Here is a 26,196-nt window from a genome sequence, read left to right on the forward strand (position 1 = left end):
GAATAACATTTACCTTTGTTAGGTGAACAGTTCTACAAAAGTTTTTTATTTAAAAAAATTTTATTTAACGTTTATTTATTTTTGAAAGAGAAAGAGAGACAGAGACAGAGCACCAATGGGGGAGGGGCAGAGAAAGAGGGAGACACGGCATCCGAAGCAGGCTCCAGGCTCTAAGCTGCCAGTACAGAGCCTGATGTGGGGGTTGAACTCACAAACTGTGAGATCATGACCTGAGCTGAAGTTCGTTGCTTAACTGACTGAGCCACCCAGGCGCCCCTGAACAGTTCTATAAAATTTTGACAAAATATACAATCTTGTAACCACCACAGTGTAGACAGAGAATATGTCCATCACCTTAAATGGTTCCCTTTTGCCCCTTGTAGTTGTTCCTCTTTCCATTGACTGACTGAAGAATATTTAGGTTGTATCCTTTTTTTTTTTTTTTTGGAATTATAAATAGAGCAGCCATAAACATACTTGTACAGGTTTTGTATGAATGTAAGTTCTCTGGGGTAGATAGCTAGGAGTGGATCTGCTGGGTCATAGGGTAGGTGTATTTTAACTTAATAAGAAACTACCAAACTGTATATCCAGAGTGGCTATACCAATCAATGTATGAGAGTTTCTTTTTTTTTTTTTTTGTATGAGAGTTTCAATGTATGAGAGTTCCAGTTGCTCCATATATTCACTAGAATTATCAGTATTTTATATTTAAGTCTTTTGCCCCATTTTAAGTTGGATTTTCGTTCTTTTTTTTCTAATATGAAATTTACTGTCAAATTGCTTTCCATACGACGCCCAGTACTCATCCCAACAGGTGCCCTCCTCAATACCCATCTCCCAGTTTTTAGGAGTCTCTTATGGTTTGGCTCCCTCCCTCTCTAATTTTTTTTTCCTTCCCCTCCCCCATGGTCTTCTGTTAAGTTTCTCAGGATCCACATATGAGTGAAAACATGTGGAATCTGTCTCTGTATGACTTATTTCACTTAGCATAACGCTCTCCAGTTCCATCCACGTTGCTACAAAAGGCCATATTTCATTCTTTCTCAATGCCACGTAGTATTCCATTGTGTATATAAACCACAATTTCTTTATCCATTCATCAGTTGATGGACATTTCGGCTCTTTCCATAATTTGGCTATTGTTGAGAGTGCTGCTAAACATTGGGGTACAAGTGCCCCTATGCATCGGCATTCCTGTATTCCTTGGGTAAATTCCTAGCAGTGCTATTGCTGGGTCATAGGGTAGATCTATTTAATTTTTTGAATTACCTCCACAATGTTTTCCAGAGCGGCTGCACCAGTTTGCATTCCCACCAACAGTGCAAGAGGGTTCCCATTTCTCCACATCCTCTCCAGCATCTATAGTCTCCTGATTTGTTCATTTTAGCCACTCTGACCAGTGTGAGGCGGTATGTCAGTGTGGTTTTGATTTGTATTTCCCTGATGAGGAGCGACGTTGAGCATCTTTTCATGTGCCTGTCGGCCATCTGTATGTCTTCTTTAGAGAAGTGTCTATTCATGTTTTCTGCCCATTTCTTCACTGGGTTATTTGTTTTTTGGGTGTGGAGCTTGGTGAGTTCTGTATAGATTTTGGATACTAGCCCTTTGTCAGATATGTCAGTTGCAAATATCTTTTCCCATTCTGTTGGTTGTCTTTTAGTTTTGTTGATTGTTTCCTTTGCAGTGCAGAAGCTTTTTATCTTCATGAGTTCCTAATAGTTCATTTTTGCTTTTAATTCCCTTGCCTTTGGAGATGTGTCAAGTAAGAAAATGCTGCGGCTGAGGTCAGAGAGGTTTTTTCCTGCTTTCTCCTCTAGGGTTTTGATGGTTTCCTGTCTCACATTCAGGTCCTGTATCCATTTTGAGTTTATTTATGTGAATGGTGTAAGAAAGTGGTCTAGTTTCATTCTTCTGCATGTTGCTGTCCAGTTCTCCCAGCACCATTTGTTAAAGAGACTTTTTTCCATTGGATATTCTTTCCTGCTTTGTCAAAGATTAGTTGGCCATACTTTTGTGGGTCCAATTCTGGAGTCTCTATTCTATTCCATTGGTCTGTGTGTCTGTTTTTGTACCAATACCATGCTGTCTTGATGATTACAGCTTTGTAGTAGAGGCTAAAGTCTGGGATTTTCTTATTATTGAGTTTTGACAGTTCTTTATTCTGGATACAAGTCATTTGTTGTATACATAATTTGCATATATTTTCTTCCATCTGGTGTCTTGTCTTTTTATCTTAGCAGTGCCTTTTGCTGAACAGAAGTTTTATTGATAAAGTCCAACTTGTCATTTTTTTCTTTTATGGATTGTGCTTTTGGTATCTTATTTAAGAACTCTTTGCCTAATTCCAGGTGACAAAGATATACTCTTACGTTTTCTTCCAAACATTTTATAATTTTACATTTTCTAGGTAGATCAACAATCTATTTTGAGTTAATTTTTGTATAAGGTTTAGGTTTATTTTTACATTTGTATATCCAGTGTTTCTATGCCATTTGTTAAAAAGACTGTCCTTTCTCCATTAAATTGTTTTTGAACCTTTGTAAAATATGTCTGTTGTTATATTTGTATGGGTTTATTTTTTGATTTCCTATTCTGTTTCATTGATCTATTTGTTCCTCCCATTGCCAATTCCATACTGTCTTGATTATTTTAACTCTATAGTAGGTCTTAAAATTGGGTACTGTGAAGGGTGCCTGGGTGGCTCAGTTAGTTAAGTGTCCGACTTTGGCTCAGGTCATGATCTTGTGGTTCGTGAGTTTGAGCCCCACATCTTGCTCTGTGCTGACAGCTCAGAGCCTGGAGCCTGCTTTGGATTCTGTGTCTCCCTCTCTCTCTGCCCCTCCCCTGCTCTTTCTGTCTTTCTCAAAAATAAACATTAAGAAAAAATTTTTTTAATTGGATACTGTGATTCCTACAACATTATTCTTCCAAGTTATTTTGACTGTTCTGCTTTTTTGCCTTTCCATATAAATATTGGAGTTACTTTTATCTACAAAAAAATCCTATGGGGATTTTGAATGGGATTGTACTAAATCTAAAGATCATTTTGGGGAAAATTGATATCTTTACTATGTTGAGTCTTTTAGCCCATAAAAACGGTATGTCTTTCCATTTGTTTAGGTCTTCAGTTTCTTTCTTCAGTGTTTTTGTAGTTCTTAGGGTAAAGATCCCGTACATGTTTTGTTAAGTTTATACCTAAGTATTTAATTTCAAGGCAGCGATCATAAATGGTATTTTTGTAAAATTTTTGGTTTTCAGTTATTCATTGCTGTATATGGAAATTTGATTGGGCAGTGCTGACTTTGTGTCCTGTGATCTTGTTAAACACAGTTACTAGTTCTAGGGTTTTGTGTGTGTGTAGAGGGGTAGTTTCATGTATTTTATATGTATACAATTATATAATTACATTGTCTCTGAAGAAAAATAGTTTTTATTTTTTCCTTGCCAATCTGTATGCCTTTTATTTCTTTTTCTTTGCTTGTTGTACTGGCTAGGACTTTCACTATGATGTTGAATAGTAATGGTTGACAGTGGACAGCCTTGTCTTGTTTCTCATCTTAGGGATTTTTTAAAAGATTTTATTTATATACTTACTTATTTTAATTGTAAGTAGGCTCTATGTCCAATGTGGGGCTTGAACTCATGACCCTGAGATCAAGAGTTGCATGCTCTATGGACCAAACCAACCAGGCGCTCCAGGAAGGAATCTGTCTTTAAGTTTGTTACAGTTGCCCTTTAAACTCAGGAAATTTCCTTGTATTCCTAGTTTGTTGAGAGTTTTTATTGTGACTGGGTGTTGAATTTTGTGCAATGCTTTTTTCCTCAGTGGTTGAAATGATCATGTGTTTTTTTTTTCTTCTTTAGATTCAATATGGTGGATTACATTGATTGATTTCCAAAAATTGAATCAGATTTGCATTCTTGTGACACACCCACTAGTTTGTAATACATTATATTTTTTATATATTACTGGATTTGATTTACTAGTATTTTGTTGACATTTAGCATCATTGTGTTTTTGGTTTTGTTTTTAATTTTATTTTTTATTTTTTAAAATTTACATCCAAATTAGCATATAGTGAAACAATGATTTCAGGAGTAGATTCCTTAATGCCCCTTACCCATTTAGCCCATCCCCCCTCCCACAACCCATCCAGTGACCCTCAATTTGTTCTCCATATTTATGAGTCTCTTTTGTTTTGTCCCCCTCCCTGTTTTTATATTATTTTTGTTTCCCTTCATGTTATCTGTTTTGTCTCTTAAAGTCCTCATATGAATGAAGTCATCTGATTTTTGTCTTTCTCTGACTGACTAATTTCACTTAGCATAATACTCTCCAGTTCCATCCACATAGTTGCAAATGGTAAGATTTCATTCTTTTTGATTGCTGAGTAATACTCCATTGTATATATATATACCACATAGTCTTTATCCACTCATCCATCGATGGACATTTGGGCTCTTTCCATACTTTGGCTATTGTTGATAATGCTAGCATCTTTGTTTTATGAGGATATTGGTCTGTACTTGTAATGTCTTTGCCTGGTTTGGGTATCAGGGTAATGTTGGCCTCATAAGATGAGTTAGGAAGTGTTTCCTTCTCTTCTGTTTTCTGAGGAGATTGTACAGAATTGATACAATTACTTCTGTAAATGTGTGCTGAAATTTACCAGAGAAAATATCTGGGCCCTATAGATTTCTTTGTTAGTTATAGGATTATTCAAGTATCTAATTTATTTCTGATTACTTTTGATAACTTGTAGTTTTTAAGGAAGTGGTCTGTTTCAACTAAGTAGTTGAATCTATGTGTTTAGAATTGTGTGTAATGCTTATTATCTTTTCTTTTTAATTTTTAAGTTTTATTTAAATCCAAGTTAGTTAACATATAGTATAATACTGATTTTAGGAGTAGAATTTAGTAATTCATCGCTTACATGTAACACCTAGTGCTCATCCCAGTGCCCTCCTTAATGCCCATCACCCATTTAGCCCATCCCCCCACCCAACATGCCTCCAGCAACCCTCAGTTCTGTTTTTTTTTTTTAAGTTTATTTATTTATTTTGAGAAAGGGAAAGAAAGGAGGAAAAGAGAAAGAGGGAGAATCTCAAGCTGAGAGCACAGAGCCCATGTGGGGCTAGAACTCAGGAAACCCTGAGATCAGGACCTGAGCCATAATCAAGAGTTAGAGGCTTAATCAACTGAGCCACTCAGTCACCCCTCAGTTCTCTGTATTTAAGAGTCTCTTAGAGTTTACCTCCCTCTCTTTTTATCTTATGTTTCCTTCCCTTCCCCTATATTCATTTGTTTTGTTTCTTAAATTCCACATATGAGTGAAATCATGTGATCTTTATCTTTCTCTGACTGACTTATTTCACTTAGCATGATACACTCTAGTTCTATCCATGTTGTTGCACATGGCAAGGTTTCATTGTTTTTGGTTGCTGAGTAATATGCCATTGTATATATATATATATCACATCTTCTTTATCTGTTCGTCAGTTGATGGGCATTTAGACTCTTCCCATAATTTGGTTATTGTTGATAGTGTGCTATAAACATTGGAATACATGTGCTCCTTCAAATCAGCATGTTTGTATTCTTCGGATAAATACCTAGTAGTGTCATTGCCTGGTTGTAGGGTAGTTCTATTTTTAATTTTTTGAGGAACCTCCATACTGTTTTCCAGAGTAGCTGCACGAGTGTGCATTCTCACCAACAGTGCAAAAGTGTTCCCCTTTCTCTTCATTCTCACCAACACCTTTTGTTTCCTGAGTTGTTGATTTATCTTTTTAATGTCTGTGGAATCCAAAGTGATATCTTTTTTTTTAATGTTTGTTTGTTTGTTTACTTATTTATTTTGAGAGAGAGAGACTGTGTGCCCGTGAGTGTGGGGGGAGTGTTGGGGGGAGCAGAGAGAGGAAGAGAGAGAATCCCAAGCAGGCTCCATGCTGTCAGTGCAGACCCTGACACGGGGCTCAGTCTCACAGACTATGAAATCGTGAACTTAGCTGAAACCAAGAGTCGGACACTTAACCTGCTAAGCCGCCCAGGCACTCCTGGGTTTTTTTTGTTTTTTTTTTTTCATTCCTGTTAGTATGTGTGTTTTCTCTCTTCTGTGTCAGTCTTGCTAGAGATTTGTCAATTTTATTATCTTTTCAGTCTTGCTAGAGATTTGTGACATCTTTTCAAAGAATCAGCTTTTGGTTTCATTGATTTTTTTTTTTTCCTGCTTTTAATTTTATTAATTTGTGCTTTCTATTATTATCTTCATTCTGGTTACTTTGAGTTTATTTTGTTCTTTGTGTTTATTTTGTTTATTTTTTTAATGTTTATTTGTTTATGGGAGGGAAGGGCAGAGAGACAGAGGATCCAAAGCAGGCTCTGTGCTCACAGCAGAGAGCCAGATGCCGGGCCTAAACTCACGAACCATGAGATCGTGACTTGAGTTGAAGTCGGATGCTTAACTGACTGAGCCATCCAGGAGCCCCAATGTTTATTTTTGATAGCATGAGTGGGCAAGGGGAAGAGAGAGAGAAGGAGACACAGGACCTGAAGTGGGCTCTGTGCTGACAGCAGCGAGCATGATGCGGGGTTCAAATTCATGAACCACAAGATCGTGACCTGAGCCAAAGTTGGATGTTCGACGAACTAAGCCACCCAGGTGCCACCTTTTTTTTTTTTTTAAAGATGGAAAGTTAGTATATAAGCCTTTCTGCCTTTTTTTTTCCAAAAAACATTTATTTATTTTTGAGAGACCGAGACAGAGCACGAGTTGGGGAGGAGCAGAGAGAGAAGGAGACACAGAATCGGAAGCAAGCTCCAGGCTCCCAGCTGTCAGCATAGAGGCCAGTGTGGGGCTCGAACCCACAGACTGTGAGATCATGACCTGAGCCAAAGTCAGACGCTTAACTGACTGAGTCACCCAGGCCCCCCAGGACCTTTCTACTTGTATTAGTCAGCATAGGCTGCTAGAACAAAATACCAGAGAATGGGTGTCTTCAACAACAGAAAATTAATTCTCATATGTCTCCACGCTGGGAAGTCTAAGATTAAGGTGCCAACAAAGTAGGCTTAATTCTGAGGAGGCCTCTTCTCTTGGCTTGTAGACAGCTGTTCTCTGGCTGTATACTCACAGGACCTCTTATATGTGCTAGGGAAGATGGAGAAAGAGCAAGCTTTCTCCATCTTATAAGGGCACTAATCCTATCAGATCAGGACCCCATCCGTGTAACCTCATTTGACTTAATTACTTCCTACAGACCCCATTCCAAATAAAGCTGCACAGGATTAGAGCTTCAACATATGAATATTGGAGGGACACAGATATTCAATACATGACACTACTTTTCTAATATAAGCATTTAGTGCTACATATATATTTCCTTGTAAGTATGTATTTAGTTTGTATCCCACAAATTTTGGTATATTACATTTACATTTTTGTTCAGTTCAGAATATCTTCCAATTTTTCTTGAGATTACCTTTTTGACCCATGGATTATTTGGAAGTATGTTGTTTAATTTCCAAGTGTTTGGAGGTTTTCCTATAATATCTTTGTTATTGATTTCTAATCACATTCTGTTATGGTGAGAGAATGTACTTTTTATGATTTCAGTTCTTTTAAATTTGTTAAGGTTTTTTTGTGACTCAAGATAGATGGCCTATCTTGGTGAATGTTTACATGAGCACTTGAAAGGAATGAATATTCCATTTTTAATTGGAATATTCTATAAATGTCAATTAGATCCTGTCATTTGATGATATTTTTCACTTCTTCTATATCCTTGCTGATTTTTGGTCTAATGGGTCCATCTATTCCAGGAAGAGGGGTCTTGAAACATGCAACTGTACTTGTGCATTTGTCTATTTTTTAATTCTAGTTCTGTTTTTCCTTTGTGAATTTTGAAGCTCTGTTGTTAGGTGCATAGATGTTTAGAACTGTCATCTTGATGAGATGCTCCTTTTATCATTATCTAATATTCTTTTTTATCCCTGGTACTTTCTTTGCTCTGAAGTATACTTTGGCTAATATTAATATAGCCATTCCAGCCTTTGTGTGTGTGTGTGTGTGAGTATTTGTATAGTGTATCTTTTTTTGATCTTTTAAAATTTAAATTAATAGACTTTATTTTTTTAGAGTAATTTTAGGTTTATAGAAAAATTGAGGAAAAAGCACAGGGTTCCCATATAAGTCCTCCTCCAAAATACACAGTTTCCCCTAACATTTTGTATTAGTGTGGTACATGTGTTACAATTGATGAGCCAATATTGATACATTATTATTAAGTAAAGTCCATTATTTATATTAGGTTTCAGTCTTTGTATTATACAGTTCTATGGGTTTTCACTAATGTCTAATGTCTTGTATACACTATTAAAGTATCATATTGAGGGGCGTCTGAGTGGCTTAGTCAGTTGAGCATCCAACTTCGGCTCAGGTCATGATCTCACGGCTCGTGGGTTCAAGCTCCGCATTGGGCTCTGTGCTGACAGCTTGGAGCCTGGCGCCTGCTTCAGATTCTGTGTCTCCCTCTCTCTCTGCCCCTAACCCACTCGCATTCTGTCTGTCCCTCTCAAAAATAAATAAACGTTAAAAAAAAAAAGTATCATATTGCGCAGATTATTCTATTTGCCTTCAACCTGCCTATATCATTATTTTTGAAGTTTCTGTATTTCTTGTATTTGAACAGCCTCTGTCTTTTAATTGGCATTTTTAGACCATTTACATTTAATGTAATTATTGATATGTTTAGATTTAAGTCTCCCATAATATTTTTTTTTCTTTATTCTTCCTATGTTTAATCCTCTGATGATATCCTTCTCCTGTCTTTAGAGTCATTAGAACATTTTGTAGTTTTCCATTTTAGTCATTTAAATTTATCTGTTAGATTTTGACTATACCTTTTTGTGTAGATTTTATTGGTTGCTCTAGGGATCTCTCTTTTTTTCTCAATACACACACCTAACTTATGGTCTACTTAGAATGAATACTTTGCCATTAGGTAGAATGTTGAAACCTTAATACCGTGTCAGTTCCTGTCCTATCCCCCGCTTAATATTGTAGTTGTCTTATCTATTACATTTATTGACATACAGTGAAAATTCCATGAGATAATCGTAGAATTTTTTGCTTGCAAATATCAAATATTTTAAAGAACTCAAGAGGAAGAGAATAATCTATTATCTGTAACCAGATATTTAGTATTTATATTTTTCTTTCTTTGTTCCTGGTCTTCTAAGATTAGCTGTATTATTCCCCATCTTTTTGAAGAACTTTTTTTTGGCCATTCTTTTATTTTATTTTTAAAAATTATTTTTCGGGGGGGGGTATGCATGTGGGGGAGGGATAGAGGGAGAGGGAGAGAGAATCCCAAGCAGATTCTGTGCTGAGGAGCCTGCCTTGGGGCTCGAACCCATGAGCTGAGAGATCATGACTTGAACCAAAACTGATTAGGATGCTCAACCAACTGAGCCACCCAGGTGCCACTGGCCATTCTTTGGGAACTGGTGTGCTGGCAATGAATTATCTTAGTTTTTCTTTATCTGAGAATGTTTTTATGTCATTTTCATTACTGAAGGATATTTTCTCTGGATATAGAATGCTATATTTCCTTTTAGCACTTTAAAATGTTATTTCCTTCTAAGCCCCCTTTGTGATGAGAAATATAAAGTCATTCAAATCATTGTTTCCTTAATAGGTAACACATCATTTTTCTCTGGTTGCTTTCAAGATTTTTTTTTTTTTTTTTTGTCTTCAGTTTTAAGCCATGAGATTATTATAAATCCAGGGGTAGATTTTGTTTTATTTATCCTATTTGGGGATTGCTGAGCTTCTTGACTCTATATGTTTATGTCTTACAAATTTGTGAAGTTTAAAAAAAAATTTTTTTATGATTATTTATTTTGAGGAAGAGACAGAGCACAAGTGGGGGAGGTGCAGAGAGAGAGGGAGACACAGAATCTGAAGCAGGCTCCAGGCTATGAGCTGCCAGCACAGAGCTGGATGCGGGGCTCAAACTCATGAACTGTGAGATCATGAGTTGAGCTGAAGTCAGACGCTTAACCGACTGAGCCACCCAGGTGCCCCTAAAAGTTTTTTTAATGTTTATTTACTTTTGAGAGAGAGAGAGAGAGAGAGAGCGCGTGCACGCGAGTGGGGTAGGGCCAGGGAGAGATGGGGACAGAGTATCTGAATTGGGCTGACAGCAAAGAGCTCAGTGTGAAGCTCAAACTCACCAACTGTGAGATCATGACCTGAGCTGGAGTTGTACTTTTAATTGACTGAGCCCTTAGACACCCCAAATTTGTGAAGTTTTAATTTTTTTTATTTTTTTATTTTTTTTTAATTTTTTTTAACATTTATTTATTTTTGAGACAGAGACAGACAGAGCATGAACAGGGGAGGGGCAGAGAGAGAGGGAGACACAGAATCTGAAGCAGGCTCCAGGCTCTAGGCTGTCAGCACAGAGCCTGACGCGGGGCTCGTACTCACGTACCGTTAGATCATGACCTGAGCCGAAGTCCGATGCTTAACTGACTGAGCCACCCAGGCGCCCCGTGAAGTTTTTTTTTTAATTAATTAATTTTTTTAAGTTTATCTATTTTGAGAGGAGAGAGAGAGTGAACATGTGCACAAGCAGGGGAGGGGCAGAGAGAAGGAGAGACAGAATCCCAAGCAGGCTCCTCACCATCAGTGCAAAAGCCTGATGTGGGACTTGAACTCATGAATGGTGAGATCATGAGCCGAGATGGAGTCGGGCACTTAACTGAATGTACCACCCAGGTGCCTCCCAGATTAGTGAAGTTTTTAAACATTGTTTCTTCAAATATTTCACCACACTCTTTATTCCCTCCTTTTGGGACACTGATGGCCCAAATGTTAGACATTTTGCTATTGTCTTGCAGGTCCTTGATAATTTCTTTCTTTTCCCCCAATCTTTTTTTCTCTTTATTGTTCAGATTTGAGCTGATTCCTATGTAAGATTTTTTTTTTTAACATTTTACTTATTTTTGAGACAGGGAGAGACACAGCATGAACAAGAGAGGGTCAGAGAGAGGTAGACACAGAATCTGAAACAGGCTCCAGGCTCTGAGCTGTCAGCACAGAGCCCGATGCGGGGCTCAAACTCACAGACCGTGAGATCATGACCTGAGCCGAAGTTGGCCGCTTAACCGACTGAGCCACCCAGGCGCCCCGAGCTGATTCCTATTTAAGTTTCTATTGAAATTTTTTATGTTTATTTTTGAGAGAGAGAGAGTGAGGAAGGGGCAGAGAGAGAGGGGGACAGAGGATCTGACGCAGGCTCTATGCTGACAGCAGAGAGCCAGCTTCAGGGCTCAAACTCACCATTCATGAGATCATGACCTGAGCCAAGTCAGATGCTTAACCGACTGAGCCATTCAGGCGCCTCTAATTGCTATTGAATCTTCAGATTTATCTGTGTTCAGTTTGAATTTGATCTGTCTGAAAATTCACTGGATTCTTCTTTCATTTCTGTTCTGCTGTTGAACCCATCAAGTGAATATTTATATTTTGGTTGTTATATTTTTCATTCTAAAATTTCCATTTGGTTCTTTTTATATCCTCTATTTTTTTTTTTTTTTGAGACATTCTGTCTTACCATTAGTTTCAGGAATGCTTCCCTAATTTTTTAGAGAAAGATTTTCTTTTTTTTTTAATAAAAGAAAGGTATTATTTTAATCATAGGGATATTAGCTCAATATAGGGGGTATTTTTCATGCTTAAATACAATTCTCAAGTGATAGATTATCTTTCTATCTCCACAAAAATATTTTAAAATACCTTTTTAAAATTTGAAGTATAGTTGATACACAGTGTTCACATTAGTTTCAAGTGTACAACATAGTGATTCAACAAGTCTGTATGTTATACTGGTGTTGGAGAATTTTTATAATAGCTGTTTTAATAGCTGTCAGATTTCTTATATCTGTGTCATCTCAATTTTGTATCTGGTCATCTCTTTTCCTATACAAATTGAAATTATCTTGTATCTTTTCTTTTTGTATGCTAAGTAATTTTTGGATTGTATTCTGGAAAATATGAATATTATATTACAAGGGTCTGGGTCTAGTTTACACTTGATCTTAGCCAAAAGGCCGAGAAGCAATAGTCTGGGTGTAGTTTAAATGCTAGGGTGAATGTTGGCTTTTATTTTAGCAGACATTTGACCTGGTTAGGTTCACCTTGCAAATTCTGTCCAGCTTTCAGTAGATGGTGATACTAAAGTCATTTGAGTTTTCTAAACTTTTGCAGTACTATTTAGATTTTTTTAGCAGGTGCTCTACCCATTAACCCATCTGGGCCTTGAGTAGTGGCCCTTCTCATAGTTCAGAGTGACTTTATTAGGAGATACATGCTGAATTATTTTATGTGTGAAGGGTCATTATGAGAACATCTCAAATAGTTCTGAAAAAAAATTTACACACATGGATGCATGCACACATATGTACTAACCTGTATATGAATCTAGGTGACTCGTACTATTTTTGCAAAATCTCTGAATGTTAGATTTTCTCAAAAATTTGGAGGCAAAAGAGAAACATAGGTCAAATGCATGCCATTTTCTGCTTAAGAATTCCCAGTGGCTTGTCATCTCAAGTGAGATGGCCTCTCCTCTAAATGTAAAAGCCAGATTTCTATCAGTGGTCTTTTGTCCCTTCAGGATCAGCTTTCTGACCCCCTAATCACTTCATCTCATTCAGAATGAAAGCCAGATCCTTTTTTTCCCTTCTGTATGACCCCTAATGAATCTATCTCATATTCCTAGAGCTTATCATAGTGTCGGGCCCGTAGTAAGAACACAAGTACACAACCAATATATTGTTGAATGAACAACTAGTTGTCTTTGTGACAGGTTTTATTGTTTTTCTCAGGATGCCTGGATCCTACCATGTATTAGTTTGTGCTACTGAAGACTTTGCACCATTTATAATGTCCAGTTATAAATGTAGCAATAGTGGGGCGCCTGGGTGGCTCAGTCAGTTAAGCGTCCGACTTTGGCTCAGGTCATGATCTCACGATTTGTGAGTTCGAGCCCCACATCAGGCTCTGTGCCAACAGCTCAGAGCCTGGAGCCCTGCTTCAGATCCTGTGTCTCCTTCTCTCTCTGCCCCTCCCCTGCTCGCACTCTGTCTCTCTCTCTCTCAAAAATAAATAAACATTGAAAAAAATTAAAAAAAAATAAATGTAGCAATAGAGATTATTACTACCTTTCCTTGGGCTCTTAAAAATCAGGACCCAAGGTCACTTACGTGTCTTCTGTCCCATAGCCATGCATACTTTTAAGAACTGTTACTCTTCTGGAGCTCCTGGGTGGCTCAGTAGGTTGCTCAGGTATGATCTCGCATTTCATGAGTTTGAGGCCTGCATGGGGCTCTGTGCTGACAGCTCAGAGCCTGGAGCTTGCTTCAGATTCTGTGTTTCCCTCTCTCTGCCACTCCCCCACTTGCACACTATCTCTCTCTCTAAAAAATAAATATTTAAAAAATTAATTAAAAATAATAATAAATAATAATAAAAATTAAAAGAACTATTACTCTTCTTTCCTGGTGTCTTTTGTATCACTTCCTTTTTTAAAGTTCTGTTTATCCTCATCCACATCCTTACACTCTATTCTTGTCCTTTTTCATTAATCAGTAAGATGCCATCACAGTTTCCTCTTCCCCCCATTTTATAGCCAAAGTCTTTCCTCCCCATCCTTTTGGAGACACATAGGGAGGGAGGAACAGATAGCTACTAGTATTCTGTGTTGCCTACCTATATAACTCACTGGAAATAAAATTCTCTGTCTAGGTTTGCTCTTAATTTCTGAAGTCCAACTTAGTAGCTTTTAAGCAAAGACCATTTCTCTGTCCTCAGTTATTTTACAGATTAGAAAAAGTCCAAGTAAATTTCAAAGTGAACTTTTAACTCCATACATATCTACAACTTGTTATTCTACTGTAATAAGACTTTATTTTGGCATCTCAACATATGCAGCAGGAAAGAACTGCTGCTGTGTCTTTAAAAGCTATCCTCAGAGCAGTGTGGAGGCAGGCATGTCACTGAAGTGCTTGAATGAGAGCGAGAAGACGAGTTGGGAGGGGTGCTCTTGCGGCCTGTGTGTGTGTGTGTGTGTGTGTGACTATTGGCAGAGCTCTGGGTGACATCCCTCTGAACAGCTGGGCCGTGGTCTGCTTCAGAGCTGCTTGTCAGAGCAATTAGCCTGCTGGAGACGCAGCAGCAAGGATCAGTAGCATTTCATTCAAGGGTGAAGGGGGTGGGAGGGGACCGTGGGTGGGGGAAGAGGCACAGGTTTCCCAGAAGGAATTTCTTCTGCAAAATTCCAGCAGAACAGATTCTTACAATGAGGTCTCCATTAATAATGTGAGCTTGCTGTTGGTTTAAGTGCAGATCCATCTGGGGTGAGTTTTGGATAATTTTCTTTCTTTATATAAAAGTCCTTGAACTCCACAGACTGAGTAGGGAAGAAGCTAGAAAGCTTTTTTATCTTAGTCAATTTAACTGTATTATACAAACTAGGAAAATTAGAGAATTCTCATATGTTAAGTTTTGTGGGCATTTTCATTTGCTGGGTTTTATTTTTAAAATATTTCAAAAATTAGGTTTGCTAGAACTTTTATTGTATTCAGATTCTACCTCTTCAATGGCTATTTCAGGCGATGCTTCATTCAGATTCAGCTTATGAGAATAGTGGTGATTTCTGTTCTCTTTGGTGATGCTGTTGACGCACATTGCAGGAAGCAGGGAATCCCCTATAAATATCCTTCACTGTGTCATTCCATAGCAATCCACACCCGGCTGGTGAATATATCTCTGTGTCCTATGTCTTTATGTAACTGCCCCCTAGTCTTTAACTGTGATAAGAAATATGTCGCCTTTGCCGTGTCTTGGAAGCTTTTTTTGATTTTGAACATGTTAGGAGGAACGTGTTCAGCCTTTTTACTGAAACATGCGTTCTGACGTATTGAGCTTATAAGAATTTCCTGTGGGTTTACTGCTTCTTATTTTGGATTACTTGTTTGTTTCTTGTAATTGGCCTGTTTTTATTTGCTGGCCTTGGTTTCTAAAGAGTGCAGAGATGGGATTCCCTCTGCCTCCAGTGACGTAGTGATTTTGTTTGCAGTCTTTTTCTTCTAAGAGGGAGGGGACAGAGAGAAGGAAGAAGAAAATCCATCTGAAGCGGTGCGTTCTTCCATCGATGCCTTGATGATAACTGGGTTCCACTGAACAGAGCCGAAGCCAAAGTGGGATACTGTTAATGATAGCGATGCTATTTGGTTTGTTTCCTTTTAGAATAGGTTGGGGCCAAAGTCAGGATTGCTGAAGCATAGTGTTTGAATTAACCCTGTATGTCCTGCTTCTAATGAATTTTACTTAATTGCTTTTTCTAAATATGGAATGAAAAAGGGCTCATAAGCAGGTTTCTGGAACCTCGCATCCATGAGTAATTCTAGGTTGAGCTTTGGAATTTGGAATTTTTCTACCTTATTTGCACTGGTCCTGAGCAGGCAGTTTGTATACTGTTTCTCAGACCTCAAAAAATAAGTAGATGGGTGAAATTCCTTGCTATTGTAGTTAAAGTAAAAACTCTCATTTTTAATGTATGGAGCTAAAGCAAAGCTTTAGGAAGAAATTGTTAGATATCCTCTTGGGTGTGAACCTAACTTACCTTTTTTTTGGTTTAAGTAAGTGTTTGGGCATCCAGTTTCTTTTTATGCAACTCCATTTTAATACCATTGATCTCTGGAGGGCTGCCTGCAGAGGTCAGTGTGAAAAATTCAGTAGACTAGAGCTTAGGAAAATTTAAGATTTGCCTGTCTATGGGTGTGTTTGGGAGGCATATATGGAAAAGTACCTTTAAGGACTTGCTTGCCTATTTTCTGTCCTGACATGCTTTTCTGTTCTCTGCTTTCATTTTTTCTGTGTATGAAATGAAAAGAGTAATGTCTGCTGGACTTATATTCAGTCCTATTTTTATGGTAGTTCACATATATCAATATTTATTACAGGTGTAAGTATTTCAAACTAACAAAATTATAATTTTATTTGGAGAGAAGTAGGGTAAGAAAAAGGAAGATAATCCTAGGGGAAACTGAGAGCATTCCAGAATAACCTTGCCAGAGACTGGAGCTGTAAGAGTTAAGAGAAATTCCACCACATCCTTGCATCTCAGTATTGCAGCAAATATGTGGATAATTTCTTGCTAGCTTTTCAGGAAACCCCTGTGGTGGACAGCCCTATTAATCGTTGCTGGGAGACTGCTCTGACGTCACTGGGAGCAGTTCCCTGTCTGCAGCGAGGACAGGAATAGCCTTAGAGGGGGAAGAAAACTGCTGTGAAATTAAAAGATGACGGTTTTGTTAACTTGGTTTTCCTTCCATTTGGGAGTGGGTGGGATCGACCTAAAGTCTTAGATGTTTCAGTCATTAGCAGTGGAAAAATTACTAAGAGGTCTTTTTATTTCAACTGAAAGTGCCTTCTTTTTTCATCTTTGTTTTCTAACCATCAAGGTTTTGGAAAAGGTCAAGGCAAGAAAAGCTGTTGAAAGGTGTTGGAGAAGTAAGATTTCAGTTTCTTTTTATCCTTCCTTTTTTTCCACATTTTTTTTTGTTTTTTTTGTTAAAGGGGGAAGAAAAGATCAAGAACTGCTTTTGCAAAAGGTGCTTACCATCACCCTATTTGGAATAATTTAAAATGTGATATATATCAAAAGAACTTTCTGGCAAAATTGATAGAGACTCTTTCTGTGCCTAAAACTTTTTACAGACTTCTTTCTGATGTTCTTCTCTCCTAGCTCCTAGCCTACCTACTAAATAGTCTATAGTTAAATAGTCTATTGGGAGGTGTGTTTTTTGTTTGTTTGTTTGTTTGTTTTGCCTTTTTTGTTTTGTTTTTTGTTTTTTGGAAAAGTATAGTGGCTAAATGCTTGGACTCTGGATTTACGCTGCTTGAGCTCAAATTCCAGCTATGCCAATTGCTGGTTCTCTGACCTTGGACAAATTACTTAATATCTCCATTTCTTCGTATGTAAAGTACATGAAATGAAGATAATAATAGTATCCACCTGCTAGGGTTGTTTTGAGGATTAAAAGAGTTAGTGCATGTAAAGTCTTTAAAGATAGTTCCTGGTTTGCATTAGCCATTATTATTAATGTTTAGGAATGTACCATTTATATCTTCAGGTGACCAGTAATTTTTGAGAAGCCGGAGTGATTTTAAAGCCATGTAAGATACTGAGTTTTTTAAATGAATATTTGTATAATCTAAGTACTTAAGTTTAAAATTGACACAGCTCGTCCTTTTAGGAAGTATCTTTTCTAATTTGATGCTTATTATTTGAGGCCAAATTGGGAACATGTTCTCTCAGATTAATTGCTCTCTTTTTCGTTCCTTGGCCATCATTCATCTTTTGACTTCTGTCGATGATGATTGGTTGTTTTTTATTTTTTGTTTTGTGTTTTCCTTTGTACCATTGTTCTGATGTGCTTTAAAATCTTAGGACACTTGCCTTTGTTGTCTACCTCTGAAACTTTGTATCCTCTGCTTTTCTCTCTGTGAGTTGATGAGGTGATACTCTTTTCCCATATATTTGTGACTGTAAGATTTATATGAAGTACTATATAGAAAGACTCCTTAAATTCACAAGCTTAAAAAAAAAACTAAGACCTGGTGCAGGCCTGGCTGGCTCAGTCTGTAGAGTATGTGACTCTTGATGTCAGGGTCATGAGTTCAAGCCTACATTGGGTATAGAGCTTACTTTTTAAAAAATCTAGGATCTTAAATGATTGACCATATATCAGATCACAAACAAATACTGAAATATTCAATATCTCCACACCCTTTTACCTTCTTATAGTTTCATAGTAAGGATTTAGAGAGTTATTTTTTTTGTAGTTTTTGAGGCTTCATCTTTTGGATTGCTCTCTAATATCAAGGTATACTGACAAGAGCTAGTGAACGGTGTGTGTGACATTAACATAAAAGAGAACATTTTCCTGTGTAACTTTTTGTCCTTTCCTCCGTATTAATTTTCTTAGGCCAGTGAGTCTAAAGGAGTACAGGGTATATATTTTTTCTAGTGGAATATATAGGAAAGAAGAGTTAATGTCACTAAAATGGGGCATGAGTTGAAGAAAAGTAGAAACTGAGAAGCCCTACCTGGGTGAATGTCCTTAAAGTCCAGGCACTGTCATGGGATGTGTGAAGTGGACATTATTATGTTCCTGGGGGAACAGTTGAGAAACACTACAGATAGTGTGGCTAGGCTCGCTTCTGTTAACTGGAGTGAACCTGGGGGGACGTTTTTTACCCCCAGAACTCTTGAATATTTATTCTAGGGAGTTGATGAGAAATGTGAATAAAGACTTAAGTACAAAGATGTTCATCACAGCATTATTTTATTATAAAAAGTAACAGCTTTCCTAAATATCCAATAATAGGAAAATAGTTAAAAATTATGGTACATGTGGGGTACCTGGCCAGCTCAGTTGGTAGAGTGTGCCTTTCATGATCTCAGGATTGTGAGTTTGAGCCCCATATTTGGGTGTAGAGATTACTTAAAAATAAAACCTTAGGGGCACCTGGGTGGCTCAGTTGGTTGAGCGACCAGCTCTTGATTTCTGCTCAGGTCATGATCCCAGTGTCGTGGGGTCACACTCCATGCTCTGCTTGGGATTCTCTCTCTCCCTCGGTCTCTGCCCCTCCCCCATTAGCGCTTTCTGTCTCTCTGTTCTTAAAACTTAAAAAATGACTGTTTTTAAAAGTAATAATGGAGAAAATGGCCACAGTTGTATTTTTGTCACAGTTTTAGTAGTAGAAAAAATCATGGTATAAAGATGTTCTATGTAATGTAAACTATAAAAATTATTAGTTATGGGGGCACCTGGGTGGCTCAGTCGGTTGAGCGTCCGACTCTTGATTTTGACTTGGGTCATGATCCCAGGGTCATGGGATCAAGTCTCATGTCAGGCTCCACTCTGAGCATGGAGCCTACTTGGGATTCTCTCTCTCAACCTCTGTCCCTCTCCCCCACTCGTGTGCACGCTCACTCTCTCTCTCTGATTAAAAAAATATATATATGTGTATATTAGATACGGAAATATATGCAATGTGATTGTAAATTACATACAAATATGGAAACAAAATTTAGAAAAATATGTCTGAAAATACTGTTAATAGCAGTTATCTCTTAGTTATAGATTATGGTTGTTTTTTCTTTTCTTTTTGTGTGTGTTTTCTATAAATATAAAGAAGCCTATAATACTTTTCTGATCTTAAAAGAAAGATGAAAACATCTTAAATCCTGGGGCACCTGGATGGCTCAGTCGGTTAAGTGTCCAACTTCGGCTTAGGTCACGATCATGCAGTTTGTGAGTTCAAGCCCCGTGTCGGGCTCTGTGCTGACAGCCCAGAGCCTGTGTCTCCCTCTTCTCTCTGCCCCTCCCCTGCTCATACTCTGTCTCACTCTCTCTAAAAAATAAATATTAAAAAAAATTTTAAAGAAAAAAATTTAAATCCTTACTGTTAGTATCTGAAAGTAAATTTTCAAAATGTGTGAAAGTGAAGATAAATGTGATAGAACTTATATAAATTCCTTATATAAATGGAACACAGTAGATGCACAATAAATGATCGCTGCTGCAGCTGTTTTTGGTACTTGAGGAAAATGGCCTCCTCTGACCAGAGCCCAGGGCTTTCACATTGGAAGACAGCATCACTGAGAAAATAGCCTATTCATGCAGCTTCTTGTGCTTCTGAGATTAGTAAATATGCTGTTTTTCTCTGCCTACTGGCCCAGGATTTTTTTTTAGAAAAGGGAACAAAATGTTTGGGTTTTCTGTTACAAAGGTATAAAGGCAACTGATCTAGAGAGAGGGCTGGTAGTGATTTTTTTTTTTTTTTTTTTTTTAGCTTTGATATTATGATTCCCACTACAAGTTAACATTTTACCTCTTTGCTGTCTCTTTAACAACCTTAATTCTCTTAATAGTGCCTCAATTCATTGGAAATTTGAAACAGTGTAACAGGAAATGTTTTCTCTGTTCTAGGAGTTTCTAGAACTCTGTCTATTGCTTCTCATGTTAGTCTGCTAACATGGGTTAGCATGCTAACTATGGGTCCCTTGGAACTCAGTGCTGACAAAAGAGATGTAGACCTCTATATGCTTTGGACTTGTTTGGGAACTGAGATGTGCACCTAAGTAACTATATTCAGCATGTGAAAAGCATACTGGAAATACATGTGTGGATCACTGCTTTTAGTGGGCATTAGTATCAGATATTAACATTTGACTATTCTCCATACTTCTTCATACTTCTTTTTAAAATTTTTTAACGTTTATTTTTGAGAGAGGGAGAGAGAGAGCGCATGCGACAGAGAGTGCGAGAGCGTGCAAGTGGGGAAGGAACAGAGAGAGGGAGACATAGAATCTGAAGCAGGCTCCAGGCTCCAAGCTGTCAGCATAGAGCCCAGTGTGGGGCTCGAACCCACCACAAACCATGAGATTATGACCTGAGCTGAAGTTGGACGCTTAACCGAATGAGCCACCCAGGCCCCTAAACTATACTTCTTAATAATAAGTGACTTGTACAATAAATACAAGTTTAGTAAATAATCACAGAAAGAATGATTGTAGTCTCTTACCGTGGCCTTTGTGTCTGAAACCATGTTCTCTTCTGTAATGCAAATAATATGAATGTACCTAATGCTACTGGACTGTATACTTAAAAATGAATAAAATGGTAATTTTTATGTTATGTGTATTTAGCACAATTAAAACAAAAAGCCACAACAATGTGAGCCAGATGAAAATGTACAGTTTCCAAGCTAATTTTGACCCCGACCTTTTAGATTCTGTCTACTTTTCAGCATTCACTTACCACCATATACCAGCAGGTGGGGACCAGAGTTGCTTGTTGCAGCCAGAAATATTATATCAGTTATTGGTGAAAAGCATGCTGGAAAGCAGAATATGTTGTAATATGTCAGGTGGATTTTAGAATGTCAGTGAACTCCTCTAGGGAGAATGATGGGTTGTTTCAGTCTAGTCTCCTTAACTACTTTGTAATTCTCTTGCTTCCAGTGAGGTCTCTTGTTTCAGTGAGGTCTACAGCTGATGGAGAAGGAATAGGGACATATGGTATGTGAAGAGCAAATGTATTATTTCCTCATTTGGACATGGCAGTCTTTTTCTCTAAGCATAGTAGAGGATGGTAGGGGAGGGGAATGTAGAGAAGAAGACATCACAGAATTTGAAGGACGGTATGAGCTGTGATTTAAGAAATAGGGGCAATAAGAACCTGAGATCTGTGAGTTTTGAGGCTCACTTTAACAGTTCAGAAAAAATGATGGGAAACTTACAAATTAGCTGCCTTTTCTCCTCCTCCTCCTTCTCCTCCTTCCCCTCCCCCTCCCCCCCCTCCTCCTTCTCCTTCTCCTCCTTCTTCTTCTTCCTCTCCAAGTTTATTTATTTTGAGAGAGAGCTTGCATATGCATGCAGGGAAGGGGCAGGACAGAGGATCCCAAGCAGGTTCTGTGCTACCAGCACAGAGCCCAGTGCAGGCTGAACCCAAACCGTGAGATCATGACCTGAGCTGAAATCAAGAGTTGGACGCTTAACTGACTAAGCCACCCAGGGCCCCAAAGGTTGGCTGTCTTAAGTTAAAACTGTTAGCTCTCTCTATATATTATCGCCTGGGAAGCTTCAATACTGTGATTTCAGCTGGGCAGCACTCCCCTAATACTAATCTTCAATTTATCTTGGTGTTGGTTTTTCACAATTCAAGGATTCCTGAATTTCTCTACTGAAATTAAACAAGGGAAATCTCTGTGGAGTTTTGGAGATCCCTTGTTATTTGAATAGATTCATTGTCATTGCTATTCACTCTTTCCTTCCACTGTTCATTTTTAGCATATCAATGGCAGGATTTTTTATTTGTCTGAGGAGACTACTTTTTGACAGTATTTGTAGCAGTTTCTGTGGAAAATATTTTATTTAAAAAAAAAAAAAGGCAGAGGAAATCTTATCTTGTAGCTCTTAGTGATAGAGCCTGTTGCCATGGAGTCCTGGATCAGATTGGCTGACCTGGGGGCCAATGAGCGGAAAGAACATAAACATATCATTATTTAACCTTGCAGAATTCATTTACCGAGTGATATATGACATTAATACCACAACTGTACATAGAGCTGTGAAACAAAATGTTTCAAGAATGGTGTAAAGTGTTCTCTTTCAAAATTTGCAGTTTAATATAAACACTGTAATGATACATTATTTTCCTAATGTGATTTGATTGGAAGAAGATATAGTAGGAAACACCTATCACCTATTTGTGAATCAGGCTGCTGCTGCAGTCAGTGGAGCTTAGGCCAAGTCTAAGTCAAACTCTGGCCTTCTAGACCAGAGGAGATTGGGCTTTGTATCTAGAGAGGCCTTGCAAATTTTGGTAGCTTTCAAGCTGAGTCGGAAATTGGCAACTTTTTTCTTACTTGCTTTTCCTTGTTTCTCTTCCACTCTGATATGGTAGATCCGTGTTGGTATTATATTAGCACACCATTTGTCTGGAGTTAGAGGATTAGCTGGGAGTTGCTTCCATGTTTTCTGTCTTCACTTTCCTAGCTTCTTCATACTTATTGACTGACATAGGTCTGGGAGATTTCACTCAGTCAGTGTTAGTTCTTTGTCATAGCAAATCATGGCATGTTATCCTTTCCTGTACCTTATTGCTTTAGAGATTGAGTCAGTCATACTAAGAAAATTCCCTCTCTAGATCTTGTAAATGGAAGAAGTCAAGAGTATTATGTTTCTCATATTTTATATCAGAGAATTTACATTTTATATCAGAAATTATGGTGAGTCTTGTTCTCTTCTCCAGTGGTGCCATGCTTGGCTCTTTACAGACTTGAAGCACTGAAACAGACCTCAAGAGGTCCATGGGTTTGTTCTTTCTCCTCTTTTGAGGTATTTGCATCTCTATGAGGGAGATGTGAACTTTTCATTATACTGTCACTTTCTATCTCAGAGAAGGAAGAAAACAAACTTCAGATTTATCTGTTAAGCAGAGAGAAGCAAAAAGTCTGTTTGGTATCTGATTGAGTAACTTTTTGTGGGGGAGGCCTTAGGGGAGTAGAATAAGAAGCATTTGGGGTTTTATAATTTTAGTTATTGCGACCAGAGAAGGCTCACTGAGATGGCATTTCAGTAAAGACCTGAAGAGAAAAAGTAAGCAAGCCATGCTGTTATCTGGAAAACGATCATTCCAGGCAGAAGGAAGGAACAGCAAAAAGTAATCACCATAAAGTGGGTTTAGGGCATGGGGGAGCCAGTGTGACTGGACCTGCAAAAGTTGGGGGGGGGGTAATAAGAGTTGGGGTCAGAGGGCAAACTGGTATCAGATTATTTAAGCTTTTGTAGGTCATTTTAAGCACTTCTGCTTTTGCTCTGAGATGAGGAGCCATTGGATGGTTTTAAGCAAAGGTGTAACATGATCTGAAAATGTTTTTTCATAATCACTCCGCCTGCTATGTTTAGAAAATACTGTAGGGGAGCAAGATTGGAAGCAGGAGACCAGTTAGAAGGTTATTGCAGTCATTCCACCAAGAGAGATGGTGGTTTGTACCAGGGTGGTAGCAGTGGAAGTGTAGGAAGTCATCAGATTTTGGATATATACTTTGAAATTAGAGTCAACAAAATTTGCTGTCTGATCAGTTTGATCCTCAGTTTACTCTTCTATAAAAAAGGAATGATGATATCTATTTGTAAAGTGTCTAACTCTGCACACAACAGAGTGATCAATGATCAGCATTCTAGAAGTGAGGGCTCCTTAGGATCTGAGCCAACAAACATTGGGTATTCTTTACATATCTGAACAGCCATCATGGATAACAGAGTCTGAAGGAACTAGGCACTCTTCAGTGATCTCTTGCCTTAGGTCTGTGCTTACAGCTGTATCAAACATTGGAGTTCTTTCTTTTGGAAAGAAACAGTCTTTCCAACTGAATTGACTGTTTATTTTTTTTCCGGGAGGTGGGGGAGGGGGGTAGGCTCCTACGTGGCTCAGTCGGTTAAGCATCTGACTTCGGCTCAGGTCATGATCTCAGGGCTCGTGGGTTTGAACCCTGCATCAGGCTGTGTGCTCAGAGCTCAGAGCCTGGAGCCTGCTTTGGATTCTGTGTCTCCGTCTCTCTCTGCCCCTCCCCCGTTCACACTCTGTCTCTCACTTTCTCTCTCTCAAAATAATGTTTATTTATTTTTTGAGAGAGAGAATTGCGAGGGCACACGAGTGGGGAAGGGGCAGAGAGAGAGGATCCCAAGCAGGCTCCACACTATCAGTGCAGAGCCCAAGGTGAGGTGGGGCTCAGTCCTACAAGCCATTGAGATGATGACCTGGACTGAAATCAAGCTGGACGCTTAGCCATCTGAGCCACCCAGGTGCCCCGACCTGAACTGATTTTTTTTAAAAAAGCAGTTTCGTTTTGTTTTTTAAATGTTTATTTTTTTGAGAGGGAGAGAGACAGAGTACAAACAGGGAAGGGGCAAAGAGAGAGAGACACACACACACAGAATCCAAAGCAGGCTCCAGCCCTACGTGGAGCTCCAACTCATGAACCATGAGATCATGACCTGAGCTGAAGTTGGATGATTAACTAATGACTGAGCCACCCAGACACCCTGCAAAAAACAGTTCTTAAAATACCAAAGTACCAAGAAAAATAGGAAGCCAACACTAAGGGGTAAATAAAATTTCCTTTTCTCTTTCTTGCAGTCTTTACTCTCCGCTTATCATTAAAATAGATAAGAGTCTCACCTCTTCAATATCAGTAGCTCCTGTACTGATTGGGAAAAGGGTGTATACAAGATGCCAAGGAAAAAGGGTCATTCAGTTATCTTCCTCTTCCTTCTTAATGTGGAATGTGATGAAGAGGAACTAAAATTTATTGAATACCTACTGTGTATGGGTCCATTGCATTCGTTATCTCACATGTTTTTGCAATGGCTCTGTGAGATGTGCATTATGCCTAATCTTACAAATGAGGAGGCTGAGGCTCAGTTACATGATTACTAAGTTTTGGAAACAGTAGTGTCGTAGCCAAATTCACGTCAAGCTACAAAGTCCATAAATTTATCCACTACAATGTGCTTGCTGCCTCCTACATTCTGGAGATTGAATGTTATTTTGTTGGGCACTGCCCCTAATTCACCCTATTATTATGTTTAGCCTTTTCCTTGCAGCAGAGGTAGCATTAGAGCCCAAGAGTGATGCTCTTATATCCTCCATAAAATGCCAACTTTTGGATTGCCTACTGGCACAGTCAGTGGAACATGCAACTCTTGATCTTGGGGTTGTGAGTTCGAGCCCCGTGTTGGGTGTAGAGATTATTTAAAAATAAAATCTTTTAGGGGCATCTGGGTGGCTCAGTTGGTTAAACATCCAACTCTTGATTTCGGCTCAGGTCGTGATCTCATAGTTCATAAGTTTGAGCACCATGTCAGCACAGAGCCTGCTTGGGATTCTGTTTCTCTGCCCCTGTCTTACTCGTATGAGCTTGCTCTCTCTCTTTCTCTCTCAAAAATAAATAAATAAACATTAAAATAGTTTAAAAAATAAAATCTTTTAAAAAATGCCAACTTTCCCTTATTTTACCTCTTTCCTTTCAAGTACATATAAGCTCTAGTGTTGCTGCAGGATTCCTTGCTTCTAGGAATTAAGGAATTTTTTTTAAAATCAGAATTACTTAGTATATGTGTGTGTGCATGTGTGTGCCTAAATAGTATCTTAAATAAGAGTGAAGTGTATTTTTCTCACATTCAGGAAATTTAGGGGAGTCCTTCTAGTCTGACTGCTATAGTCAAGGACCCTGGTTTCTTCTGTCTGTTGCCTCACAACATGTGGTTTTCAATCCTAGTATCATCTCACAGTACCAGATGGCTGCTAATGCACCAGCCTTTACTTCTACATTTAAGCAAGCAGGAATTAGGGAAAAGTAAAGAAGGGCTACCCACTTCCTTTAAGGATACTTCATAGAAGTTGTATTTACTACTTGTATTAATTTCCTAGGGCTACCATAACAAAATACCACAGACTGAATGGTTTAACAACAGAATTCATTTTCTCATAGTTCCAGTGGCTAGAAGTCCAAGATCAAGGTGTTGGCAGATTTGGTTTCTCCA

General features: G+C 38.3%; 1 protein-coding gene across 14 annotated transcripts in view; it reads left to right on the forward strand.

Annotated features, from left to right (window-relative positions):
* Positions 1-26,196, forward strand: part of R3HDM2 (R3H domain containing 2) — a 162,120-nt gene that overhangs the window by 81,199 nt on the left and 54,725 nt on the right. The window lies entirely within an intron of this gene.

Source organism: Puma concolor, chromosome B4 (genome assembly GCF_028749965.1).
Source record: "Puma concolor isolate L17-30 chromosome B4, mPumCon1.1.hap2, whole genome shotgun sequence".
NCBI classification, from domain to species: Eukaryota; Metazoa; Chordata; class Mammalia; order Carnivora; family Felidae; genus Puma; species Puma concolor.